The following is an 8118-nucleotide window of genomic DNA, read 5'->3' as shown; positions in this document are numbered from 1 at the left end:
AGCGGATCCCGGTGACTCGTGTGTCCCGGTGCGTTCCTGCGCGCTCGGGCTCGGGATGCGCCCGGACACGCCGGTGGCTGGCGGGCCGCCGGGTCCCGGTGCCGGCGGGAGCCCGGCTCCCACTCACGGCCGGCGGCGGTGATCAGCAGCCGAGTGCGTGAACTCGGTCACCCAGAACAGCGTTTAAAACAATCGATGCATTGCGATTCAGTCACTGCACAGAATTCCAGTACGTGAAGCGATCCCCTCGTTTAAAATATCAGGTGTAGGTATTTGCCTTAATTGTTAACGCACCGCTCCATCCCCGAACTCCTCACCCCCTCGAACAGCACAGCCGTACGTGCTTTGCAAATGCAGCACCTCCCTGCTCCAGTCACACTCCACTGACCTCCCCTCCTGCCAACTGCCGCAGGACATCCCTTCCTCACCCTGCCGAGGAACTTCCCTGCCTGCAGAGGTGCCAAGGGAAAAGTACCACTCGTTAGTATTTTGCGTTCATTTGGTTATTGACTTTGTAAGGGTCAGGCCTGTGTGTGTATGAATCAGGAGCAGTATTTGCAAAGAAACTGGTCTCTGTCTTGATATGAACAAGCAGATGTGAAAGTGTTATAAGTAGGAGATGCAGAGCTACAGTAATTATAAAATGTTCTCTACAGGTAGTGATGAAAAGTCCTTCAAAAGGACTGTATATTATCTTCAGTCAGAGGTTAATGTACTGATAGCTCTACAACTATGTACGTCTAAAAAAACCCCAAAACTGAAAAAGTCTTGAGTTATACAAAATAAGTACTACTGAAGGTGAGGATTTTAAAACGTGTCTCATAGCCCTTCTGTACTCATGACAAGATCCTCTCCTGTTCCTTATTCCTTCTTTTTTTTTCTGCTGTTACATCAGCTTTCCTTCCTGTTTTAGGTTAACTACAAGTACAGATTTGCCTCATAAGTATTTCCAAGGCTGCTGCAAGTATACGTTCCATTTTTACCTTCACTTCTCACTACACCACTGCTTTGTTTGCTCATATCCCTAATTGCCATGATATCAAAGATTCCTGCTAAAAACCACTTTCTTCTTCTACCTCAGCATCAAGTGTTCTCAAAGTTAGTCTAGCCCAAGTCTCAAGACACCAATAGCTTTGGCCTAGTGATGAGATTAGGAAATACTTTCCTATTAAGTATTAGAAATAGCAACAAATTTACATAACTTGTGGACATCTCGGAGTTCCTTCTCTGCAGTCATACTTAGCACTCCCATTTTAAGAAAACTACAAGATGTAGTTTACACTGTAAAATTCGCATAAACTGAAAGGCAGTTTTTAGATCCTTTAGAGAGATTTCCAGAGCTTTACATGAAAATTCTGCCCCTCTGTTAATAGTTGGAAGGACATGTATAACAGTGTGGGAAAAATAGTTCTGTAGCTTTTAAAAATAAGATTTCAAAATTAGAATGAAGTCTCCCTAGCCCCTCCATAAAAGTTAAATGTAATAAAAAACATCAGTGAGTCATTATGGAGTTCTTTTTTTTTTTGCCTTTTTTTTGGGGGGGGGGTTGAAAAATGCACAACTCAGTTATACTTTGTATTGTAAGATTGCATAGAGAAAATATTAATGTCACCTACATGTTGCACTGAGTCCTGCTCTTGAATTCCCACCAGAACTGACATTGCCTTCAGAGCAAGTGAGATTAGGCCCTTGGGGTGAAGGGTGAAGGTTTTATTTTGGTGTTAGTGTATTTGTCAAATATAGGAACAAAGTCACGAGTCTCTTTCGTTTATCAAGATAAAATTTTTGGTCCAGGTCAATGATAATAGTTTAATAATCTTGCACAATCTCATTTCATTTTTTTGGTGTGGTTGTTTTTTTGTTTTGTTTTGTTTTTTGGGGTTTTTTTTGTTGGTTTTTTTTGTTGGTTTTTTTGTTGGGTTTTTTTTGTTTGTTTTGTTTGTTGGGGTTTTTTTTTAGTTTTTTTTGTTTGGTTTTTTTGGGGTTTTTTTGGTTTTGTTTTTTGGTTTTTGTTTGGGTTTTTTGGGGGGGGTGTTTTTTGTTATTGTTGGTTTTTTTTTGGTTGGTTGGTTCTTTTCTGCAAACAATTATACAATATTGGACAGAAAAGGCACTTTTAAGGTTTTAAGCATCAGAAGCACCTTATTTTGAATGTTTTCTGCTTTTTCCCTATACTTTGGCTTATAGCCAGTTTTTTAATGTTTCGCTGCCACATTCATATTTCATTATTTTTCTGTGAAAAATGTTACATGATACAAATATTCTTCATCACCTCTGTGTTTTTTTCATTATACAGTTCTCTTTATCCTGAATGAGGTGGTTTGCTTAACTAACATTGTTTTTCATTAACTGCTTGACAAGAACAGCAATAAGGAAAAATAAAGATGTGAAAGCTGCCTGGTGAAAAGGTATTTAAAAGAAAACTTTGTCCCCTGTCCAAATAGCAGCAAAATTTTCCCCCTTGATAATGTCTTATCTTCCTGCCTGGTTTTGCTATGCACCCCATTTTGCTCCCCATGCTCAGAGCTCCAGCTTGTTTTCTAGACACATTTAAAAAGTGGTGGTGGTGGGAATTTTAAAATTTTTAAACCTTCCATTGGAAATAAAAGATACTTTTAAGCATCCATAACAAGTAAGTTTTAAAGAATATATTTTACAAGCTCAACAAGCTCTAGATGCCTCAGATTTAGCTGTTTTGGGGTGTTTTCCTCTGGTTCTTTCCATAAAATCTACTGCAGGAATCTGTAGTTCATCATCAGTCTGCAGCAACCTGTTTTTAACTTTTCACACACACCCACCAGCATTGTTTTATCTCCACTCTCCTTTCCTGCTACTGCAAAATTCCTGGTGGTAGTTTCAGGTCCTGAACACTTAACTGAAAGAGTAAAACCTCCTGGGTTTTCTCTTGACAACTCCAGCTTCTACTGTTCTCAGAGCCTTCCTTTCTTTTGGATTGAACTGGCTCATGCATCTGCCTTTCTTCAGCACCTCAGCGTGCAGGGAAAACCTCAGGATTCAAAGAGATGGCAACTTCAAAGCCAGCTCAAAAAGTATAGTAATTCTGTACAGAAGTCATTTGGACAAGTTATAAAGCTATGGGTTACTGACAGCTCACCCCTTTTCATTTTGGTACAGTCTTGTAAAAAAACCAGCACCATCCACATTTACCTGAGCCATCAGTACCATGCACAGAAAAATGAAGGAGAAGGAAGGAGATAAAGGAAAGGAAGGAAAAAGAAGACAAGATAAGATGCATGCTCTCTAAGACATTTCTTACTTCTCTGAACCTCCTTCAGCTTTTAATTTTTCTATATACTTAGCGCCAGGTACTACAGGAGATTGTATGTGCTGGGTACTTGTTTCAGGGTGAAGAGTTACATCAGTGTAAGTAGTAGAAGGTTCTGCAGACAGGTTACTGCCACCACGACAGAGGTGACATACATGGATAGTTTGAAAAATCACATTTTGTTTCAATTTACCCCAAAGGATACTAAACGTGGGCCTTGAATGAGAGACATTGATCTTTTCAGTTTCACAGGATCACAGAAGAACTGAGGCTGCAAGGGATCTCTAGAGATGGTCTAGTCCAAACCCCTGCTGAGAAGTGGGGTCAAACAGAGCAGGTTGCTCAGGGTTGTGTTCAGTTGGGCTTTGAGTATCTCCAAGGACGGTGACTGCACAGCTTCTCTGGGCAACCTATTCCCATATTTGACCAAAAGAAGTTCTTTGCTTATATTTAAGTAAAACTTCATGTATTGCAATTGTGCCTGTAGCCTCAAGTCCTTTCACTGTGCACCACTAGAAGAGCATGGCTCCATCTTTTCTTTCTTTTTTTTTTCTTTTTTAAATTTTATTTGTAATTTTATTTTGAAATTCCTGGGATGTTCAGTGTCCTTATTAGGCTTCAAGTATTTGTTAATGCAGTCTGAAATCAGCAGTGCTGCTTATTGCACAGGAACACACATGATCCTTGAGGCATTGTAGCACCCTGGTTTTGGAGAACTCTTGCAACCCACCTCTCAGATATGCTCCATATAACATCGGCAGATAATGGTCAGTACTCAAGATCATTAGCCACTCAATCAATATTGTGCTTTTTGCTGTTGTGTGGGTTTTGTTTTCTTGTGATGAATTAGTAGTTGGCTGTTGGGTCGTGGTCTTTATATGATAAAGAAATGCAGTCCACTCTTCGTGAGGTGGAAATCAAAGAGGTTTATTTCAAATTCGGCGCTTCCTTTTATCCCCTAAAACCATGTGAGCTTCTAACCAATGGGGTTGTCTGTCCCTGCACATGTCCCCTGGTTCCCCTGCCCCTGGGACACGGCTCCTACAGTTGGCAGCTTCCAGGAACCGTAGTTGTCATTGCTGTACTAATCCAACTTCGTGTATAGTATTTGGTTGCATGATATTTATATAAAGAGCTGTTTCTCATTTTTTACAACAGAACTAATTGTCCTGACCCTTATCTCAAGTTGCATCTAGCCAAAACTAAGTAACTGCTCTTTTAAAAAGAATTATTTGGCAAATACAAAAGTGGTGCTGTATTTTAAGAAAAGGAAGGTCGCACAAAACAAGTTAATCTTTCACAAAGTACAAATGAATGAACGAAATGATCAATGCTTGTTTTCTAAATCTTGGATAGGTTTTTTTTTAGTCCTATTCCTGCCCTCTCCAGTTTACATTAAAATGAGAGGAAGAAATTTGAAGTGTGAAACAAGTGTGCTTTTTACAGCCAACATCTACAACCTTTTCTCTTGCCTCTAGCAGGGTCAACACACCCTCTTCCTGATTTGTTTCACCTAGCCTTTCAAATTCACTGATTTGGAAACTTCTGATATCCTATTTTTTTCCTCTCATTCTCACACAAACTATTTGTCTAATGTTTAAGAAGAAAGATTAGCCCTCCCATTGTAAACCAATACCGATTGCTAAACTGATAATATTTACATATCTAGTTGAATATGCGACATGGATTGCTTTTAAGGTATTTTTGCTTTTGTGTAAAGAAGGCCAGAGAGGAAAAGAAAATCTGTAGTTGATAATAAAGGGTTCTCTTGCTAACACCTGTAAAAGACTTATCTAGGACTAATGAATGAGTTCTGCCAATTCAAGATATCAGGTTTTCCTTGTTATCTTCATTTAGAATGCCTTATTAATCAATTAAAACAGGTGAGGTCTTGAAGAGAAAAAAAATAACTCAGGAAGAAATCTAAACTGGGATTTACAATGCCATTAAAGTAATTCACTAAGTAAAATGCACTAAAATGTTAATTAGCTGTGTCATTCTTTCCCAGAGCCCTTGTCCTAGCTCTTTGCAGCTCTGCACGAAATGTGGTTTTAACTTCACCTTTATAGTCCTTCATAATTTAGCCTCCTTCATAATTTAGCCTCCTCATCTCCAGCTGATCTAATATAACTGCCACTATGCCTGGCCTTTACGGCCCACTAGCTTCTGCTACAAATGTTGTCCTCTCTCATTAGATTGCTAATTAAACATGAGTGAAATCCCTGATCCCAATTTGTGTATGGACTCTGTCGTGGTTTGGACCTTATTTTCCCCCAGAGGCCAAGAGAAGTGGTAGACCCCAAGGGGTGGAAACCCTTGGAAGTTTTGAAGTTCTGCCCAATGGGCGCTCCTGCAGAAATGTAAACATATCACAACCAGACCGGAAGAGAAGAGTTGTAGTTTTTGGTCGTTGTAGGAGAGGTGGCCATGTTGTGAGCCACGAGGTAGGGGCTCTAAGCCCCTTGGGGCCTCTGGCCCCCTCCCAGCCCCTGGCTGGGGGCTGCAGACTCCTACAAAAGACGTTTAAAGCTTCATTATGAGCATAAGGTTCTGCTTGCTGACCATGACTAGGAACAAGCAGTGAACTCTGTGTACACCTCTTTTCTCTGTTTCAGTTTCTGGTATTTTTAATAATTATTGTTTTCTTTGCTGTATCACATCCTACTTCAGATTCCACTGAATAGAAAACCAAGCAGCTAACAAAGCTACACCAATTAATCTGGTGAGATTTATAGTGCTCTCCTCTATTTGTCATCTGCTTGTGTCTTTGAGACTGAGCACATCAAGGAAGGATTTTCTCTCATCAGTCATTTTGCAGAGTGAGGGAGTTGCACTGCCACCATTCCAAACTAATTTCTAAGTTATGGTCATTAATCACCCCAATTTCATTAAACAGGTTTTGTTGCTAGGACAAGATCATACAATTTCTTTTTCTTACTGTCTGAAAGGATGCATGAATCAATGGGACTAATCCTCACTCTAGAAATGTTTAGCCCTTTAATTATGCACGGAAAATACAAATTATTATTATTTAGTTTTAAAGCTGATGATTATAAATGAAGGTTTTCTCCTTCATTCCAGATTTCATGGCTGAGGTTATGAAACTACCGTTCCAAAAATCCTCAGCCTTTACGAAGGAGTCATATTACACCTATCAACATAGGATGTGTGTGGACATCTCAGTAGTCCGTATCTTGCAAATTATAGGCAACACAAGAAGTAGAAACTTCTGGGAGATAATACCTATTAGTTGAGCCAGCATGGTACGATTTCACACCTGCCAGCACAGGCAATGACTGTGAATGCGTGTCCTAACTGCTCTCACTGCTCCCTGGGGCCAGGAAACAAATCTGCAACTCCTATTCATGCCGATTGTCCTACAAATAGCAGGGCTTCTCTAGCTCTCCTGCATATGCATTTCCCTGGGTTACAGACGCTAGACCTGATGCTGGAAAGTGCTGAGCTCTCGGCTTCCACTGAAGTCACCGGACAGATCCCAGTAGCACTAGGCAAGATTTATCCCTAAAGTTAATGTTACATTTTAAAAGAAAAATAGTCTCAGATTGAAATGAACAAGGCTAAATACATAAAAATAAATAAGAAGTATAAACTGCCACAGTCTCAACAAAAGCCCAAGGGCAGCTATTTTGTTTATTAAACCAACTTAGCTAGGTTTCCATGAGGAAATAGATACTGTGACTCAATTGACAGTTTGATAAACTATGAGTGTAAAACCTCATCCTCCTTAGGTGTAATCAAAGCTGATTAATCCATTATGTAGCGTGCTTATATTAGAAGGATTTGTAACTCATCAAAGAAAAATTGTAATTTTACTTTTTGATTTTATAGTCAAATCCTAGTCCGTCTTGGATGGTCTCTACATATTGCTACAATATAAATACTAACTAAAAATATTTTTCGAAAGTGAAAAGAGCCTGTGTGACATAATCTTTGGAATTTAGCTCTGTTGGTTATCAAAGTTGCTCTCCAGCTATTCCCTGCAGAGGAAATTCTCCCTACACGTCCACACATACATACACACACACACAGCGAGCCATTTTCAAGTGGCTTTTTTTTCCTCCACTCAAAGTTTAGTCTCTGACTTCGAGAGGCTGAACAAAGTACCCCTCTTAACCCTGCGTGACTTCTATTGTCAGAAGTGAGCTCAGCAGCCCTGAAATGAAAGGTTTTAAGTGCATTAGGTTGAAACCTGAGTATCGGGAAATACGTTCGGAAAAGCAGATCTGCGAGGGTGAGCTGCAGTCTAGAGAGCACCGCCAGACCAGCAATGTACAGTAGTGGGGGCTTTTAGAGAAGAGTTGCATCAATGCTTAGAGGATAAGATAGAAATCCCAGTTTAATCTGGTGCCTTTCTTCACAGAACCCAAGTTCTGTCATAATCCTGACACTTGTCGACAGTGAACCCCTTAGACGCTCACATTTGGATAGGAGATTACAAGCGTTGCTGCTTTTTGCCTATAACATTCTTGCTGTGGAATAGAAGTCTAGTTACCACACTCCATTCAGGTGTTTGTACCAGGATCCTAGTAAAACTGTTCCTGAAATGCCAAGATTGCAGGGAGGGCAGCATAAGCTTATCCATGGGATAAGTGCTTACGGTGTGTAACAGCAAATACGTCTCGTGAGAGAAAGCAATTGCAAATCCTCTGAACAACACAAAGCACTCCGTGGAATAAATTACTTTGCAGAAAGATTGCGATTCTCTGGAAAAGCAGAAAAGCAGGGTCAAATGTATTACGAGAAAAAATATTTATGTAGAAGAGGAAATTGTTTCCATGTGAATTCTGCGGGAGCGGTCTGTCTAAATACAC

At 40.0% G+C, this 8118-nt stretch overlaps 1 long non-coding RNA gene across 1 annotated transcript; it reads left to right on the top strand.

The window, feature by feature from the left end:
• The first annotated feature begins 2061 nt into the window (after window positions 1-2061).
• LOC135416243 (uncharacterized) lies at window positions 2062-3761 on the top strand. The gene is made up of 2 exons (XR_010431496.1): window positions 2062-2408; window positions 3136-3761. It is a non-coding gene; the product is annotated as an uncharacterized LOC135416243 (long non-coding RNA).
• Window positions 3762-8118: the final 4357 nt, after the last annotated feature.

This window comes from Pseudopipra pipra, chromosome 6 (assembly GCF_036250125.1).
Source record: "Pseudopipra pipra isolate bDixPip1 chromosome 6, bDixPip1.hap1, whole genome shotgun sequence".
Classification (NCBI taxonomy): domain Eukaryota; kingdom Metazoa; phylum Chordata; class Aves; order Passeriformes; family Pipridae; genus Pseudopipra; species Pseudopipra pipra.
This window is presented reverse-complemented; position numbering and strand designations above follow the sequence as displayed.